General features: G+C 37.0%; 1 long non-coding RNA gene and 1 pseudogene across 1 annotated transcript; both read right to left on the minus strand.

The window, feature by feature from the left end:
* Window positions 1-380: 380 nt before the first annotated feature.
* LOC149262215 (uncharacterized) lies at window positions 381-15,584 on the minus strand. The gene is made up of 3 exons (XR_016249097.1): window positions 15,451-15,584; window positions 1,113-1,367; window positions 381-1,016 (listed from the first exon to the last, which is right to left on the minus strand). It is a non-coding gene; the product is annotated as an uncharacterized LOC149262215 (long non-coding RNA).
* Window positions 15,585-18,639: 3,055 nt separating this feature from the next.
* On the minus strand, window positions 18,640-19,760 carry LOC149262216 (metacaspase-4 pseudogene; annotated as a pseudogene).
* Window positions 19,761-20,501: the final 741 nt, after the last annotated feature.

Raw genomic sequence — 20,501 nt, forward strand, 5'->3', positions numbered from 1 at the left:
TATCTTATACCATACTTTCTTACAAATAATATTCCCATTAAATCTCATGTCCTTTACATTTCTAGCAATAGGTGGTAGGCCATGGCCATGGCCCTTTGACATGAGTGAATTCAAGACAAATTCTCTAATACCATTTTTATTTATTTGTCTCATATCCCTTCTAGCACCTTCAATGGCCTTCCTATCCATATGTTGAAGACAATCTTTTCTACAACATACATTTGCTGCCAAAACTCGAATTTCTTTCTCTTCATCTATTTTTGTTTGACATTTTGCAATTTTTTTTGTAGCCATAACTCGTTTAATCCTTTTATATGGCTTTGTTACATGCATATCAATTGAGTTTCTATATTTTTCATTACAAAAGTACCCATCCCAATTGTTTAAGGGATTTGTGTCCTCTATAACATCCCATATCACCATTTCCTTGGATGGCTCCTTGAACTTTTCCTTGACCCTTAATATCACACCTTTGTTGTCCACCAACTTATTTATTGGCCATCTAACCAAACAGTGTATAGACATATCCCCAATTCTTCATATCTCACAATTTCCATCTATCTCTTCTAGAAAAACACCAAAATCCATTTCACCTAGTGTTTCACCCTCAACAATGTCATGCTCGTGGACATTAACTAGCAATCCTTTGGCAATGCACATGCTTGTTCCCATGCATTCATGTGTAAGAGAAACCTTTGTACATATGAATCTAACCCTATCTTGGGGAATATTTGTGGCATGATCATGACAGTGAGGCTCCAAATCTGATTCTGGCCAAATTTCATAAGATTCTAATGCACCCCCAATTGTATGCTCAAATCCTGTTAGATGTGGTAGAGGATCATTATGTTTTAACACCTTCTCGATTTTAACCATTATGCATCCTTTCTTTACCATCTTTCCATGCACTTTATGCCCAAGCTCTTTATTGAATATGGAGCCCTCGCCCACCTTCACTCCATGTTGCAAAAGATCTACCTTGTTTCCAATAGAAAATGTGGAAGAAACATTTGCACCTATAAACGAATGTAAATAAGGTTAGTATTTACTCAAAAAAAACATTTATTATGCTATCAATAATATATAACACATGCTTCAATATTTTGATTTACCTATGTTGTGTCTCAAATCCATGATCTTCCATGGATGTATGTCCCCTTCATTAACATCCTCATCAATCAAATCTGGTTGAGTTACATCAATTATCAAAATTGTAACATAACCAGCATTAACCCTTTCTCCAACATAATAAGTTCCAAACTATGCAGATTCGACCCTTCCTAGCGCAATGACTTGATCATTAATAAGGAGATCAACATAGTCCCCTTTTGCCAAAATTATATTTTCCATTGTAGCTTGTATCAATTCTGTAACAACAATTAAATCGTAACTTGTAATTAAAAGGTTGAACTGTGTAAAGTGCGACTTTATATTTTCACAAAAACACACAACTTACAAAAAAGTAATATAGATGCAAAATTTAAAATAGTATGGTAGTAATATTGTATGTAATGAAACATTGTTTCCTCAAATGAAAGCTAACAATCAATATCATTCCTTCTACTACAAACATAAGCATATTGCTAGAAGCAACATTATGTGGTCAAATAAATCTAACACATGCTAGATCTCCTTCTATGACAAACAAGCACATTGTCAATAAGAATATTCTAAGGCAAAGGAAATCCACTACATGCTAAATTTCCTTCTAATGTAAATAGAAGCATATTACTCACAAAAACATTTCAAAGTAAAATAAATCTTACACATTCTAGAGTTTATTCTAGCACAAACACAATCACATTGCCAAAAACAACATTGCAATGTGAAAGATATCTAGCATACGCTTGATTTACTTCTAGCACAAACAAAAGCACATTGCCAACAATAACATTGTAGGGAAAAAAAAATCCAACTTCTATCAAAAACACAATCACATTTCCAATAACAACGTCGCAAGGTAAAATAAATTTAACGCATGCTAGCTTTACATGTAGCATAAATACAAGCATACTACCAAAAACAACATTTCATCCCAGAAGAAATCTAGTGCATGTTATATTTCCTTCTAACACAAACAAAATCACATTACCAAGGTGAAGGAAATCTAACACGTGTTAGATTTCCTTCTATAATAAACAACCAGATTGAAAACAACAATATTGCATAGCAAAAGAAATCTAGCACAACTTCTAGCCCAAACACAAGCACAACATTTCCAATAACATTGCCAAGGTGAAGGAAATCTAACATTTTCTAGATTTCCTTTTATCATAAACAACCAAATTGACAACAACAATATTGCAAAGAAAAAGAAATCTGGCATAGTTTCTAGCCCAAACACAAGCACATTTCCAATAAAAATATTGCAAGGTGAAAGAAATTTAACGCATGTTAGCTTTACATGTGACACAAATACAAGAAAACTACCAACAACAACATTGCATGCCAAAAGAAATCTATTGCGTGTTATGTTTCTTTTTAACACAAATCAAGAAAGTGTAATGGTGATTCTCTATTGTGAAGACCTATATTAAAAGTGGTGTAATGCTAATAAGACCAATGTAGCTACTACCAGGATATCGGTGTAAAGTTTCATTGTTCAAAAGTTTAGGGCCTCCTTGGTAAAACCATGCATGTCATATTCAGTGACTATGGCATACTCTGAGGTAAATTCAGTAATAAATTTTGTGCATCAATAGAGTTTTGGCATTTTCTGGCTAAGTTAAGGCACCAACACCACAACTGTTATGAATCACCTAGTCAAGTCTCAAGAGAGACCCTCTTTTGTCTCATCACTATATCAATCCATGAAATGGTGGAGAGCCTAACAACCTTCTCTTTTAATCACTCAAGCTAGACCAAATTGACAAGTTGTATTCCTACCTAACCAAACATTTTCCATGTTTTTGCTTCCTCATAAAAAGATAGCAGTCTAGGGGTTATCCTGATGCAAAATGTACCTCTCGGCAAACTATGTTAACACCTTGTTTTAGGAGATTAACCCACTAGCCTTTGTTCTATGGTGACTTTCCAAACCCAATAGGTCCTCCATAAGATTACTCTCGTATTGAATCTAAAACCATTTAACTATGATTAATTGGTAGCACATGAAATTTGCAAGGAAGGGTCACAGTTTCAGGTTTGGACCATTTAGTCAGGTTTATAGCTTAAATGGCAACTTCACACTTCGAGTTAAACTATCTTTGACATATATAATATAACTGACCTAGTCCATTTTTATATCACTACTACAACAATCCATGAAATGTGCATGCAAGGTCTAAAATCAATGCTTGACTTGGCTTCCATAATAATGTTCCACATTTGAATGGACTTCCCAAAAGATTGCATTGTGTTTATATAATGCTTCATGCATCTCTAGTAAAAACTAAAGGCTAGATGCCAAATGTGTTTGTCAAATGTTGCTTATTAATGCATAAGATAAGGTTGGTGTATTTCATATATTCTCATGCATCTCTAGTAACAACTAAAGGCTAGTTGCCAAAGGTGTTTATCACATGTTTCTTATGAATGCATAGATAAGATTGGTGTCTTTCATATATTCTCATTACAATACTAAATGCTAGATCTAACTCTTCAATGGTATATGGATTGAGTTTTAACTCGTTGAGGTATCTATTACAATGGGCCAGTATCTTGAGCACTGGACAAACGGGTTGCTTGGTTTTTTATTGAATTCGATTACAAAGGAGGTATGCTAGAAACTCTTGACATCTTCTACGGTCCTCACTCAACCACACAACAAGTGGATTACTGGTAATCCCAATTAGATGTTTGGGGTGCCATAATACCATACATCTAATATCGGAACGTTCACTCAGATTTTGTGGGGATCATATCAAAAGGAATGGAATGGCTCCTGGTTTCAATCAGGTTCCTACTTTATATAATATGGAACACACCCTTCGGGAGCCCTCAAATGAACTGCGTATGTTTGTGCTTAAGGAGGCTTCCATCCATAATTGCATAATAAAGGACACTAGTCAAATGGCTCTTGGAAAGATAATCCTTGGAATGGACTCCCAATCGGTGCCACATAGACATAGCATAATAGAGAATAATGTAGATTATATTATCATTCATATGGCAGGTCAACATTGACACATTTCCGAAGGCAAATATTCCAATCCATATCTAGATCTGAGGTCTTCGGCTTCATCTCCTCCCTCATATAAAAATACAGAAATGGATACTTCCCCTATCTCAATATAGATACAGATGTGGAAAACCTAAATATATGATGAATCGTTGGGTCTTGAGCTGCTAACAGTCAAAAGGGCCTTCTTTCAGGAAAAAAAGACGTTTATTAATCTGGATCACCCCGGAATTGGATTGACTAGGAAAAAGAAGGCATCAAGTATAAAATTATATCCTCTTGTGTTGGTGTGGGGTCCAAGCTCAATACATGATTTTATGAAACCATTGAAGCATCTCGTTATCCATCCATTGATCTGGGTACCTCCAATGAATACTACGAAGCAATAGAGCATGAGTTGTTCACTCTTGCTCCCCCAATCATCCAGTTTCTTCACAGGCATGAGCTGTTCACTCCTCATCAGAACTAGAATATTCTGATTGGTCCAGCTCAGAAGAGAATTTGGACTTCTTACATTTTGATCCATTAATCTGTCAATGACCTACCGTGTCATCTTCACTAACCAATTCAAATATATTGCTGGAGATTTTTGCATTTGAACTTGTATAATCAGGTTGAGTTTCCTCTTCATCATGATATTTGTTGGAATTCCCACTTTTCGAATATGTTATTTTTGTCAAAATCTATCCCAGGTCACTTTCACACACTCACTATTGTATACCTATTGATCAATCAGAAAAGAAAAATGCCATTGTGTCAATCAGAGATCAAATTTTGGTACACAACATCTTCTTTCATTGTGAGTGTCTCTTTGATGTCTTTTTAACATGCTGTTAGATCTGAAAAGGAAAATGTGATAAATCAGAAAGTTTTACCGATGGTGAACATTTGACAATGCAAAATGTTGGAAAGGAAAGCTGCTCAAATATGCATTCCTGGTCCATTTCCTTCCATTAGGACTTCTTTGTCACCATCAAGAGCCTTCAATGCCACCCAAGATTACTCCTCAGGGACCTATCAGTCCAGGCCACTCTCTAGAGGAAATAGTAACCTAAAAGACTTTGATGAATCAAATTTAGTAGTATAAATCAAACCTTTACATGAGTGCTGGGAAAAGTAGATGTTCGAAGCATTAATCAAGCTCAAGCTCAATAGACTGAACAGGTGCAACTAGTAGTTAATGAGAAATTATTAGGAAAGAGATTCAGATTATAAAGCAAATAGCATGGCAAATGCAACCTGAATTTCTGTGAAGAATAAAAATAATTCTATCTAATTTTTCAGAACAAAAGATCATCTGATTTGAAAACCCTGCATTCCTTGACATAACCATACCCCGTTGATTTCTAGCAGTTGCCATTGATGTCACATAAAATACCTCTTTGCCTTTCCTGCTAATCCATTTAAATGGAAATGAATCGCTCATTTTATATGATTGTTGAGTATAGAGTGTACCTAAGATAAACCGGTGCATCCTCAGATCACTACAAGGAAGTTTAGTAAACACTCAAAAGCCTCAGCATCAAGAGTATTTCCCAGAAGCACAAACATTACAGATATTACTCCAACAGTCCAGAGTAACAATCAATACCCCAACTTCAACAACATGGTTTGATTTACTTTAGGAACAACTATGGCTAAATAAAACTCCAGCAAACATTTATGGTAGCTTCTATACTCTTTAACTTCGAGATATCTAGCTTCTAGAATCTATACTCTTAAACTTAAAAATATTAATGGTACAGAGATCTAATTTTAAGGTATTAGGACCATTTTTGTTGATGCATGCATTTCACTTCAACAATGTTCCTTGCTATGTTCAGGTTGTTTAGAAGTTAGAACATTGTATAGGTTCATATGGTTACAGGGTGTTTTTGGTCAATTTTGGATAATGGTACCACCTCATTGCATTAGTAACTAGGCACTACATATCTTTATATGTTCTTGACTATGCTACAGACATGGTCACAAGTGACCATGACACATGGGACTAGAGGCCCACTTCAATGTCCATCATTTTTTTATGTTTGTTGCATCCATATAACACCCAAAATATTATCTGCTAAAGTGGAAACAATGAATATTGGCCAATACACAGGCTGTGCTATTGCTTTGCAAAATATAGAGCCTATGTCCCCTGGCTTTTTCAATCAGCAAGAAACATAACCTTGCATACTCTGTTTCGAATAAAAACTATTAATTTACCTCTAGATTTCTCTTCCAAGCCAAAGCTACTACATTCAACCCAACCTATATCTCCCCTCCTGATTAAGGCTTAAGATCTTCAGTGGACACAAGTCTGTCTATATGCAGCTCAGAGTTCCCGTGGCATCTATATTTGCCTACTTCCAATCAGAAAATAATATAATTTTATGAATGCCCACAAACAACCAAGGGTTAGGTCAATGGGAGCAGATAGTAGAGTACAAAAATCAATTTTTACACAGTCACTATTGTAAATCTTTTATGGACTTCTAAATGCTTTACTAGCTTCACAACTAATATGGGAATGTTTAACTAAGGATAAAAGGCAATGAGCTGTTCACTCTTGCTCCCCCAATCATCCAGTTTCTTCACAGGCATGAGCTGTTCACTCTTGCTGATATTGGCTGCCAACAATCTGTCATTTCTCCACTGTGTGGAGGATGGGGAGACTAAAAAAATTGTAGAATTATTTGGAATTAGAGTCAGGCCTTTTACTGAAGCCCAGTAAGCTCCCATCCATAATTGCAGAATAAAGGACACTAGTCAAATGGCTCTTGGAAAGATAATCCTTCGAATGGACTCCCAATCGGTGCCACATAGACATAGCATAATGGAAAATAATGTAGATTATATTGTCATTCATATGGCAAGTCAACACTGACACATTTCCAAAGACAAATATTCCAATCTATATCTAGACCTGAGGTCTTCGGCTTCATCTCCTCCCTCATATAAAAATACAGAAATGGATACTTCCCCTATCTCAATAGATACATATGTGGAAAACCTTAATAATGATGAATCGTTGGGTCTTCAGCTACTAACAGTCAAAAGGGCCTTCTTTCAGGAAAAAAAGACTTGTATTAATCTGGATCACCCCGGAATTGGATTGACTAGGAAAAAGAAGGGCATCAAGTATAAAAATATATCCTCTTGTGTTGGTGTGGGGTCCAAGCTCAATACATGACCCCAACCAACCATGCCTCTAGTACTAGATAGAGTGTGAATGAAAAATCAAAGCAGAATTTGCAGTCTTAGACCAAGGCTAATATCCACAAGTGCTCTCCAGTCAGCATTTCACTCATCCTGTGCAGAAAAATTAGAGAAATGCTCAAACAAATCATTTTTAGCACCAGCACCATGATTTGATCTATTATGAATTCCTTTAAGACGGACTCAATTTACAAACTAGCTATTAATGTAGTAATGTTATTGTCCAAACAAAGCTGAAAAGCACGGGCAAGAAGGCAACAACTCTAGCATTACTACAGTTACCAGTAGAGTAAAGTTCAGAAATACAGGCACTAAGACAAACAGCTATATAATCAATTTAGTTGTCATCTCAGTAAAGTTTACAGGTGCAAGCATTAAAGATAATTGCAAAATTGAATAGTGCACAACAATCAGGCAGATCATTGTCAATGAAAAACATCACTTGTCTATTGTCATTTAGAATAGCATCACTTGTCTGTTGTCATTTAGAATAGGTGCAAAAGGAAACTGCCGGGAAAAAAAAGATGTACAAAGGGGAAAGCACAACAAGTGCACCCTAGAGCATGAGCTGTTCACTCTTGCTCAGTTGAAATACCTCTGTGGCTCAACATTCGACCTGCGGGGTTTACTCTTTGCCTAGTTCACTAGCCCTTTCCATGCTATTAGGTTTATTAGCATTCATAACATTAATGCTCCTGACTTGTAGATTTGTAGAAAATCCATCCAAATACCAAGACACTCATAGGCACCAATATTGTGGAGAGTAGATCTAGTATACGTATTAGTCAATACAGCAGGGAGAATTCTTTCTGTAGCTTTTGGAAGTATATTTATTTTTGTAGTTTTCTAAAGTATACATATCTAATTATATCTCGTATACATATCAGTCAACTCAAGAATTCTCAAAGGTTTGAAGTGCGGAAAGAATTATCCCTGCTATCAAAGGCACTCCTATAAGCATACATGTACCAACAGTTGAAACATAGACAAATGTGGGTGTAACAGAGAAAAGAAATTTTGTGATAGTTGATGTGTAAATGTATTTTTATAGCCAACTACATTATGCTTGCCTCAAAATTTCTAGATTCCAAAGAAATCTTGTCTCCCAAGCTGCAATTTTAAGCCCCCTACTAATTTTTAATGTCTCCGATGTGGCCTTAGTACTTTTGTCCTTTTATTCCATGATTCTGTTTTGGAATTTTTGTTGCAATTTTGTAACTGGGAAATTTGTCAACGTAACTGCCAATGAGGTTGCCAACCCTGAAAATGTTGTCAAGCCCAAGTTCTGATGTAGAATAATGAAGGTCATAACAACTTGAAGAGGTAAAGTCCAAATACCATGCATATGCCAACAAAAAGCTCCAACATTTTAAACATTTGTACTCTCGTAGTTGATAATTTGTCCACGTGTATGCTTTTGTCTTGACTGACTGGAGAGCAACAATCCCTTCTTGTATATAATAGTTGTTAATGTTGCTTTAGTCCGTGAAGCTAACTGGTGTTGTTTATAATGCCCTTGTCGCTGTGACAAGGATCCTAATACCTTTTCCACAAAAAATGCACAAACTAGCACATAGCCTTGACTTTCAAATTGTTTCTTTCCATCTAGAAAAAGTACAAAGGCACTTATAAAATATGGACCTACATATGATGTAGAAGTTTCCAGTGCTGGTAAGGATGTAGTCAAAAGTACTTCCTTCCAAAGAGATAGCCATAAGGCTTTTGCTAATGACTCAGTATGACCTTATACCAAGCTTTATCACTAGTGTACTCCTTTATGGATAGTAACTAAACTCTGCAAATGGACCTCATTTGTCAAAAGTGATCCTAAATGTGAATATGTTTTCTACTATGCCTGCAATTGTCAACTCTTTTTGTGCCTTTGTCTAAGAAAGGTTGAATTTTTATTTTGTATGAGCACAATGACGACTCAGAACTCTGTCTTGTGTGTCAGTGTCTGATCTATGGAAAAAGATAAATATAGATTTTAATCTCTTGAATAGACTGTAAAAAATTATTGCCATTGCATGATGTTGAAAATAGTTAGGTGGATTAGTGCAGAGATTAAGAAGATATTGAGTTAATGGCACAACTGACACCATGAAAGAATCTTTGGAACAAGTGGTGGAGTAGATTGTGCCCGAGCAAAGGGTTGCAACAATGTATATGAATTTGGAAAAGACCCCCATGTAATGGTGGGTGAGCACATCAAATCAAGTTTCACTCATGGCATGATATGATAGAGGTACTTAATGATAAAGGCCTACCAGAAATTGGGGTTCCACTAGGTAATGACATTTTGGAATCCAGTTCTGTCAACCAGCCCCTACAATTCGGTGGTACTTCCAATCCAATGGGATACATGTATTATTGTGAAGTCATTAGGAGATATAGGAGGTTCCTATTTAACTATGGGTTCATAAATTTATGCAAACCTTAGAGCCATTTCCAAAGAAGTGATATCTTGAGGTAAAAATGCAGTGGCAGACAACTAGCTAGGTTGAATTATGAGAAAGGTTCTACAACACTTTATATAACTCTACAAGGAGGAGGCACAGATTGCAAGTTTGATAGGGTTCATTTGGTGTTTCCAATAAATGGACCACCCACAAAGTCTAATAATAGGATCCCCAAAGGAGTACCCGTTAAAGGAACTTTGCCATCTGTGGTGTAAGGAAACTGATTACCTTTTGAAACTATTGATAATGTTGTAGGTGGTATTTCTCAAATGAAAAGTATTTATCTCCTTGTTGTTTTGCGAGTTGTTGATAGTGTATGGGAAGATGGTGAAAATAGTGGGGAATAAGATAGATCTGCATTCTATTTGAAGGATCATTTTTCAGCAAGAAATGTGTTGTAGTGTAATTAAATCTGCATGTTGTTCCGAAGATTTCTCAATCAAATAGATCTTCAATCTATTTAAAGTTTATTTCCTTCCAAACTCAGTGAATATCCAATGTTGGGTTGTGAAAGTGTGCTTGATATCTAACTTGGACGGATCCTAGCTGGTGTAGAGTATCCAGTGATGGGTTGTGAAAGTGTGCTTGATATCTAACTTGGACGGATCCTAGCTGGTGTAGAGTCACCCAAAGGGTCCACTCAAGCTCACTACTATGTTATTGCTAATTCAATAATTTTTTTTGAAGCAGCACTAGTAGTTCTAGTTCCAGTAGTATATCTAGTAGTATACCTAAGAGCATATATATATGCATACCTAGCAGCAGAACAAACAGAGTAAGTATATGAACCTTGAACCAAGCTAGCATCATGATCAGCCTCTGTTAAGGAAATATCTCCACGTGTTGTGGGAGTCTCACTACACCAAATGCATCTTAGAGACCCTTGTCATGACCAGGTTAGCCCTGTAACTTCACTGCCTTCTAATGTGTTTGGAGGTGGTCGTTACCACTAGATATTGGTTTCATTCATTGTTCATAGGTAGCAAACTTTCACTGCCATATTTTTTTGAGAAATATCAGGAGCCCTGAAGGAGGAGGGTAGGGTCAAGCCATGCCTCCATGTACTCCAATATGGAAAATAAATGCAGCCTTGCAGCCATTTTCCTAGTCCGGGTTAAAATTGCAGTCAACCCACATTACTTTCACTGGCAAGTATTTGAATGTAGAGCTAATGTAACAAAAATTAATAGAAAGTACAGCGTCAAGCCCATCCATCTTGACATGACAGTATATCCAAGCCTGGTTTGGATGACACTTAGACATATAGCTCTTGGGAGTGTAGAAGCTTTTATAAGGTCTCAAAAATGGATGTGAGATCGAATAAATTAAGTATCATGATGTAATTGGAGGGTGGAGAGGGTCAGCCCTATCGGGACCTGGTTCTAGCCAAGCAAACCATCAGCAGGTTTCTCACAATGTTCTAGAATCTGGATTGGGGGTTATTGGACTGCAAGGAGGACCACTGTGCAGTCCAATCTAAGGTTGGGAGGAGAGTTGCAGTCTCCGGCTCAGTCGCCCAGAGGTACGTGTCTATCACTCTAGCTGACGTTATGTTATAATTCCTGAAATTGTTACTGTGTCCAATGACTGCATGAGACACATCTTCTTAAGGTGCAAGGATGATCACGTCTTGATGACACTTAGATTTCTAAAAAAAATGTATACAACTGTGTGATATAGCATATATGAATACATCTATGAGTGTTGTTGTATTGATGTGTATGTTGGTGACAATATATCTCTCAGTGTGTGCTTTGCTCTATCTTGTTGTTCTGAATTCTCAAAACTCTGCTTCATATTAGCAAGAAGTACGACCTTTGTTCTTATGGTAGTGATAAATTGGTGTAATATTACTCATGGCGAGCTTGATAACATATAAGCCATACTAGATGGTTTTAACTTTTAAGGTAGTTGAGGTTACACAGACATACTTTTGTGACAAATGTTTTGGGTCACTGCTATGAAATGATTGGTTATTTTCCTGTGAGGTCTAGAACTCATGATTCTATGGAGAATCATGGTCTATAGATTAGTAACTACTTACAAGGCTTGTTAGGTCCCATATATGTATATATATAAGCTGGAGAATGTCAATAAACCTTAGCAGTTTCTTAGTACTAGTAAAGATGATGTGAGTTCCTGTCCTACTCCTATTGACCTAGGCACCATATTGTGTTTGATGCTTTCTATTTATTTTGTATTCTGCCAAGACTTGACATGCTATTGGATGTGATATAAACATATATTTTTTGAAATTGCATACATTGTTCACCAATCTCTCTTAATAGACATTACATAGGATGAATTTTATTTGATCAGTCTCTCTGTCTAGTTTGCTTAAAAGTTGTCTAATTGGAATCCTTGAACTCCTGAAGTCAACATGGTGAATCTTGGGCATTAATCAAACTGTCCATGATATGTGCTATACACGGGTACTGTTTCGGCAGGTTTATTTAGAGTCAATCTAAATCTACATGTTTTATATGTGGTTATCCAAATTGCTGGGACAGGGCAACCCTTTTTGTACATTGAGTGCCATCATATGTGCAATAAAATGATGGACACCGATGCTTTAGTTTCTTGAAATCTGTTATCAGAGGATCACACCTATTTTCCGTTGTAGGGTGCCTCTTTACATTCCCAAGGCAAGCAGCGTGCAACCCATCTCTTTTGGAAGTGGTGCCTCCCACTGTTTATGTAATCATTATTTATCTCACTTGTTCTTTCACGAATAATGCCATTTTATTGTTATTTCATAAATATATGTGTTATGTTGGGTTTATTATGTTGTTCTATCAATGTGTGCTCCATTTTTGATAATTTGTGGCAGGGGTTTCTTGTGGCTTCATTTAGGCTATCTTAGTTTATTGAAAATAAAATTTATGTTTTTTTATTTATGTATTATAATTTTAACAAATGATTGGAAGCTTGTGAAAATTGCATAAAAAGCCAAAATCTAAAAATGGTGAAAATCAATAGGGTCATCAGAGTCTCCAACATGATTTTCAATAACCACCCATACTATATAGGTTTTAAATGTGGTATTATCATAAAATATTATAGCTTGCAATTATCACAAGTATAATAAAAATCATAATAGTATTGGTAAAGATTATTGTATATGAAAAATTATGGAAACAATCATGTAGAGATTTTCTAACAAAATTATAGGTTTGAGGAAAACTCAAAGATAGTTTTGAGAAAGTTAACATGGGGCATGTATTAGAAGGGAATTTTTTTTTAAACATTCAAAATCATTGGAGCGATGATGATGTATTAGGTCCAAGACAATTATGGTGTGATAACCCAATATAACAAACTAGAAATCTAATTTTTGCAAAAGATGCATGAGAGGCTTACATAGGTTAGCATCATGGGCGATAATAATCAAATATAATAGCAGGAGCAACTCTCCCTAGCCAAGTCAACAACCATGCACAAGGTTTATTTTTGCAATTTGTTAGTGTTATTTTACACTTATGGCATTATTTTCTCTTTCTCTTTTATTAGAGAGACGTTTAGGGTTCAATCATGACATATAACCTCATGGAAAGGTGTTCCACATCATGATCTATCATTTCCTACTTCTTGCTCATTTACTGGATCTTGATCTTAGCCTCAACGTTTTATTATAAATAGAAGAGGTTTTCAAGTCACTTTGTACATACACTTAACTCTTGATCTCTCTCCACTTGTTTTGGGTTTTGCTGGCTAGAGAGATCTAGATGATGAAGCCCTAGACGCAAGAGGAAATGAGATAGTTTGGCCACAGTCAAGAAGTATTCTATATGTTTTCCTAATAGAGATATGATGCCCTAACCGCAGTCCAAACTAGGAGTTGAAGTTCTTGTTCAGTTGTGCACTAATCTGCTATCAAGGGAGGGCTAATTCTGCCCTAAACGCAGTCTTAAAGGAAGAGTCATAGCCGCAGCCTTGGAGGAGCCCTAGTTGCTGTACAATGTGCCCTAGCCACAAGCCTTATATGTTGTCCTAAAGGGATTAAATCAAAGTGAATAGAGGCTCCTTCGATGTCCCAAAAGAAGGCTCTTCATCACAGCAAGGAGGCTTCCATACACTGTCAAAGGAAGCTCCAAAAGAGCCCTAGCCACAGTCTTCTATTCACAGCTAAGACGCAGTCAAAGAGAGCCTAAATGAACCCCTAATCCACAATAAGAAAGAGACTCAATACACAGTCCTAAAGGATGTGTTTTAGGTGTTGTTCAAGTAAGGAGACCTAACACATCTTAGCCGTAGTCTTGAAGCCCAACCGCGTTGAAGGGAGAAGTCTCTACAACTGTCTTATGAGGAGGACCTATACGCTGTCAAAAGAGGTTCTAACTTTGAGTTTTCTTCTAGTCTGGGTACTTGTCTATGATTTATGGCACATATGCATGCCTTGAAAGTGTGAGAATGCGCAAGAATAAACTCCTGGGATAAATACCCATTTGATTATAAGGACTTATCTTACATTGATGTGAAAGTGTCAGGAAGGAAATTTGCAGATATCTTAACAACTAGTATTTTTTCCTTCATCTCTTTCTTAGCAAGTGCAGAAGTGCCAAGAAAAAAAAATTATGATTTTTTGGAAGGTCAATAGTCGCGGGTGTTTTAGTATAATTTTATCCTGATATGACAGGTTATGACGAAATCTGCAACGACTGGGAATCCGGTAGGGTATACGATGGGATGTAATGATTCTCGCTGGAGTGGGAGGAAGCTGCTATGGTCCCTGTCTCTTCTACTTTCCTAGTTCTGCTATGATATCGCTTGTTGTGCGTCTTTTCTACTTTCCTCGTTCTGATATGGTCCCTGTCTCTTCTACTTCCGTCTCTGCAATTCAAATGTCTATGTGTACGATCGCAAATCTTCCCCGTCCGCAGACGAAATGGCTAACCTTCACTCTACTCTCCACAAAAGAGATCTAATTTGTCAAGGTTTTTAACCCAAAGGATCCATCTCCCCTATTGATTCGTAAGAAATACCCTAAGCATAATCATAACTTTACAAAATACTCAGAGTGGAGGGTCCCCTCCTTAATCTCCACCCAAATCGGCACTAGCCATCAATGTGCTCCCTCTTGATGAATCATCTCCTCAAACCTTTGATTTGATGTGCAAACAGAAAAAGCAATTCAGGGGAAGTGGAGGTGCCTTTGAATTAATCCGCCCACTTTTAGTTATGATGGGCATGGGAGCAATGTCAAAGATGATTGCAGGCAGGAACTGATCAGGGAAAACTCTTTGATTACCAAAGAAAGTGGGATGGTACGCCTCGGTAGAGAAATGCCCTCCAAATACTAATACTAATGAAAATTTTTGTGCCCTCCATGCAATAGAAAAATGATTCAAAAGAAATTATTTTCGAGTTGAAGAGGTGACCCCAGGAACAGCTTTTGTGCCCTCCATAAAATCGAAAACCACAGGAACAACTGTTGCGCCCTCCATACAATCTAAAAATGATTCAAAAGAAATTATTTTCGAGTTGAGGAGGTGACCCCAGGAACAACTAAGGAGGTGCGTCAGGTGGATATAGAGGGGGCTATAGAGGAGGCAAGAATGGCACTGGAGAGGATCGAGAAGCTAAAACATACATAAAAAATTTGCCTGCAGTTTCTACACCCTATCTTTACAGAGATATTTTTTAAGAAAACAAACAGAAAGCTAAAACACATACCTGTTTTAGGCAAAAACTATGGAAGATCGGCCTCACAGAAAAAATAATAGTAAATGCAGAGCTGGTAAACCTGTCTTGGCTATTACTCCTCAAAGCACGCTGATCTATCTGCTCAAAAGTTTGCCAAATCGTTGAATACCAAATATTTAGAGCCCAACTTGCCAAATATCATATAATAATATAAGCTAGCTGGTTCAGAAAATGGCGTGAACCCTGACAGTGACACCTTAATCAATCGTTGGAAGAGAATGTTCAGACGATGGGACTTCGAGCCAAGGAGATAAGAACAGCCGATTCTAGCCAAGCCCAGCCAATGAGATAAGCGAAATTTTAAATTTTCCCACAAAATTTTAAATTTTCCCACAAAAATGTTTGAAAATTCTTCATCATAATAATTTTTTAAATGTTTATTTGCCAACCGTTCTATTAATTTGCACATTTATTTTATTAATATAAACCATATAATATTAACTAACCTTTGCATCCTAAAAAATTTATAAACACACATTTGCATCCTATAAACTATTCATCTTAGAGGCATTAGGAAGTTGTTTTGTACAATGTGCATGGTTTATATTATTGCTAAATCTTAAAAACTATTCGTAGGCCCTAGGATGATAATAGTGTTTCTTCTTAGATGATGTCCAAAGCCCTAACAAAAGTCATCCTTGTTGGGCAAATCCTCACATTAAACCTATACAACATTTATATATCTATGGTTTATAATGATAGCAAATAGTGCTCCTCATCACCTAATTGTGCAAAAAGCCCCAACTAACCTAGTCTAGGTTAGATGTCCCCGATATTAACATATTATCCTACATTATCCATTATCTCATGGAGATAGAGGGTTCAATGAATCTCACTTTATGGTTAGGGACTATAGTCCATCAAGAGGTCAAATGTCGGGCTAACTGTGTTAAGGACACCTCAAGGTCAACCAACACTAATGCAATGTATTAGTTGTTCGTACATCGACCTATCAAAATGTCACAATATTGGGTAGTAGACATTAGTAAGTAGGACACTAGTCACCAACAAGAAACCTTGATAACTATAGAGTAATGATGTGGTGAGTGGATGTGGACCCGAGGATACCACATGTCAATTGTGTCGCAGTTGATTTGACATGCTAACGTCTCATTGTGATGTGGCACCAATGTGGGTCTAAATGACATGGCATACCAATGTGGCAAGTGATGTGGGATGTTGACATGGCAATGGAAGGTTGACTTAGCACCAAGGTGATGTATAGGTGGTAACCATATAGTGGCGACGTGGATGTTGGGCTTTTGGATGTTAAGATATCAACTAATTAGTATCAATGACACTCTTTAGCCTCTTCCCGAGGGCCCAGTGGCTTGATAGCTCGACCATTGGCCTTTCAAGATATTGGGTATTGAGAAATTAGGGCTTCAATATACAAGCTTGTCTGTATGTTAGGTGTCGAGTATCAAGACAGTAAGTATGTATAGAGCATTAAGGAAAATCATGTGTTTTGTGTGAATTTGGGCAAGATTAGAAGTTGAGTTGCAAACTACTACAAGTGTCCTTATTTTTCTACAAGAAACAGTGTAATGTGAAGGTGAATATGCTAAACGTGATATTGGATGGCAATGATGCTAAGGAGAAGTTGGAAAATTGAAAAGTGCACCTATCCAATGCATCAAAACAACTTGTGGTAGGGTTAATCTAACAAAATGCAAGGTTGTAGTGCTTCTTGTACTTGCAAAATAGAGTAGAGTGTAAGAAACAATGAATAATACATAATGAACAAAAAATTAAAAATAGTAATGGAAATGAACTAAATTCAAAGTAAAAATTCTATATAACTAATATAACAGTGCTACAACTATCATCAACAAATGTTAAGATAATCTGCAAGAAAAAATTGCTCATAAACTATTTAAATAAACGTGCATGAAAGTAATGTTCATAAATATTTTGTAGACATAAACAAATGTGTGAACAGAAATGATACAAAAGGGATATCGACCACGTAGGTTGGGCCTTAACACAAGGAAACTTAAAAACCTTAGAAGAAAGCTAAACTAAGAGCTGAAATCAAATATCACTTCGATTAGCAAAAATGTTGTTTGTACATGACAAAGTTACAAAAAATGCTTAGAATCTAAACCTCTCGTATTATTCACATGCTTTCCTACAATTTCCTTCTAATCCTATTATGCTACTCAAGCCTATTGTTTGTAAAAGTGGATAGGAGGAAAACTCCTTGAGTGGAGGATTGCTTTCCCTCCAAAAATCAATAAAAACCTAGATCTTGTTTCCTAGATCACCATGTAGCAATAGTAAGGAGGATTTACTATCCTTAGGAAGTCGTGTTGGTTTTATTTTGTAGAAGGTAGTAGGCCCCACAAATATCTCTAGATGATTCTCCTTGAAATTTGTGTAAAATCCATTCAAATATTACACAATAGTCATGTTAGGCACATAAAGTATGAAAAATATATTGGACTCTCCTAAGAACTCATTAAGCTAAGAAAGTATTATTTAGTGAACAAAATTAGGTTCAATATGGCCTTTATGTGCCTAGGAGTGGTTAGAAAAACCTTATGGGAGACTCATCACATATATTAATTGAGAAGACAAATTTTGAATTTATCAATTATTATGCAATTTAATAAATTCTATACTTAATATTAAGTTAAAATTTAAATATAATCTTAGTGTATTGTGTATGGCATAAGAAAATAATATGAAGTGTTATCAACCAATTTCCTTCCTTATATTTATTTGTAGTCATCATTATGTTTTTTACCCTTTTGCATATATTGGGCCCTTCATTTTGAGCTTGTTGGAGCACAAACATTAGTTCAACACTAGGAATATGCCTCCTCCATTCGTTCTTAGTGTATTGTTTGGCTTTGAGAGCGTCAAATTAGTCTTTTCTAACCAACATCTGATAAGAAATGCAGAAGACAGAAGTTTGGACAAACACACCGGAGCTCACAGGTGCAGATCACCAGGAGCTCCCTCCAGCAAATGCATTCACTTCGGTCTTATTCATTAATCATCAGGAATTAAATAGATACATAGGCAAAAAACAGATTCCTAATTAATAGGAACTGAATGTCAAATAAAGAGCAAATCATAACTACTTAACCTATTCTCCATTAATTTCTAACATCCCCCCTTAATGGAGAAAGGGATTTTTAAACACACCTAAAATGTCCCTAAACAAATCAAACTTCAGTCTTCCTAGTGGCTTAGTGAATTGTGGTTCCTGTGGGATTTGCATCAGCAGAAGTCTGGTCAGTTTGACAACCACTGACCAAAATTCCCATATCTGGAAGCCCTCTGTTGCCGGATCCAGCATAGACTTCTTGGGTACTTGAAACTTTCTCCTGCAATGCTGGTTTTACATACTCAGAACCCTCATCACTTCCATCCAACTTTTGCTTCAGAAATTGCTGAGCCAAATTTCCAATGGCCCCAAGGAGGCCACCATCATTATCACCAGATTGTAGTTTGGTCAGAAGAACCTTAACAAACTTCTTCACCTTGGGGCTTGCATCATCTCCAAATATGTCAAAAAGAGCTGGCCTAATTTTCCCAACATCAATGTCATGTCGACCAGTTTTCTCATTTAGAATTTCTATCAAGGTAGACAGAGGAAGAGAGCGGTTTTTAGCATGTCCTCTCCCGCGGTATTCTATCTCTTGTGTTTCTCCTTCATCAAATTCATGTCTATCCTTGTGTTCATGATGGGAAGGTAAATGAATACCTCGAGACTCAAAGGCATCATGGACATTCTCAGATAAAAGGTCTCTGAAGCCAAATCTACTGTGTTTCTTCTGCTCAGGCTGCTCATCCCCATCTTTGGTACTCTCTCCAATTTGCTCCTTTTCCCTCTCAATCAAGCCCACACTATGACAGGAATCTGAAAATATCATGCACAAACAGTCCCTTGGGACCTTATCAATAAAATCGCGAAAGTCATCATCTATTATGATATTCATGTCACAGGGCACAATGCATTCGCCATAGCCGGTATCATCTTGGTCCCCTGTTTCAGTAGGTAGGCGAGTGCCATGGCCACTGTAGTGAAAGACGATTATGTCTCCTGGCCGAGCGCCCTCGACCAGTGTTTTCCAGGCCCTCCTGATGTTGACTCTCGTGGGCTAAGGGTAGCTGTCATCGGTGTCTATGAGTACTCTTATGTTCTCCTCCTCGAACCCGTAGCGCTCCAAGAGACATTTGTACATTCTGTTCACATCGTTCACGTACCCCTTCAGCTCCGCCTTGGTTCCTGGATAATTTCATCCCACTAGCACTGCTTTCTTAGTCATTGTTACTGTTCGGATCCACTCTCGGGCCCTTTGAATGGTGTCGGAGTCGATCTTCATTTTCTTCGGGTTTAGGGGCCATGATAGCAATTGAAATGGAAGCATTCGGGTGTGAAGCGCTCCAATTACCTTCTCAGCAGGTACCATTGATGATGGATACTTGCTGTCCCGTAACAGATTTTCAGCAGACTTATTTGACGTCATCAAGGCTTGCCAAGGCGTACTTTTCACATCCAACTTGTAGAGTCCTCCTATGTGAATACCTGTAGCAATGGGCTTCATCTGATCCAACAAATCTTTAATAATGCAATAAGATTTAAAAAATTCTACCTTGAGGTCCTGATCTGTAATCTTGGACACAGAAATCAAGTTCTTCTTAATGCCAGGAACATACCACACATCAGATATATTCCTGATCTTACCATCAGGCAGAGTAACAAGGACATCTCGATGTCCCTTGATCTCGTACCCACTATTATCTCCAAGATAGAATTTTACTCCAGTGTTGGATTCTTTAAAATTTCTGAACCATTGCTTTTTACCTGACATATGCGAGGAGGCTCCAGAATCCACGATCCAAATATCTGATTCATCCTCCTCAATAGCAGTGTCATCCTCGGCCATAAATAGTCTAACATCCAGATTCTGATCTGGGTCTGTATCTGCATCTACATCTGCCAAATGACTTGCATGCCTTTTCTGATTGTACCTCTCTTGATTTGCCTTCTTCTTGCGACAAAATTT

Source organism: Pinus tabuliformis, chromosome 6 (genome assembly GCF_031772625.1).
Source record: "Pinus tabuliformis cultivar Carrire ecotype Pingquan chromosome 6, CPIR1, whole genome shotgun sequence".
NCBI classification, from domain to species: domain Eukaryota; kingdom Viridiplantae; phylum Streptophyta; class Pinopsida; order Pinales; family Pinaceae; genus Pinus; species Pinus tabuliformis.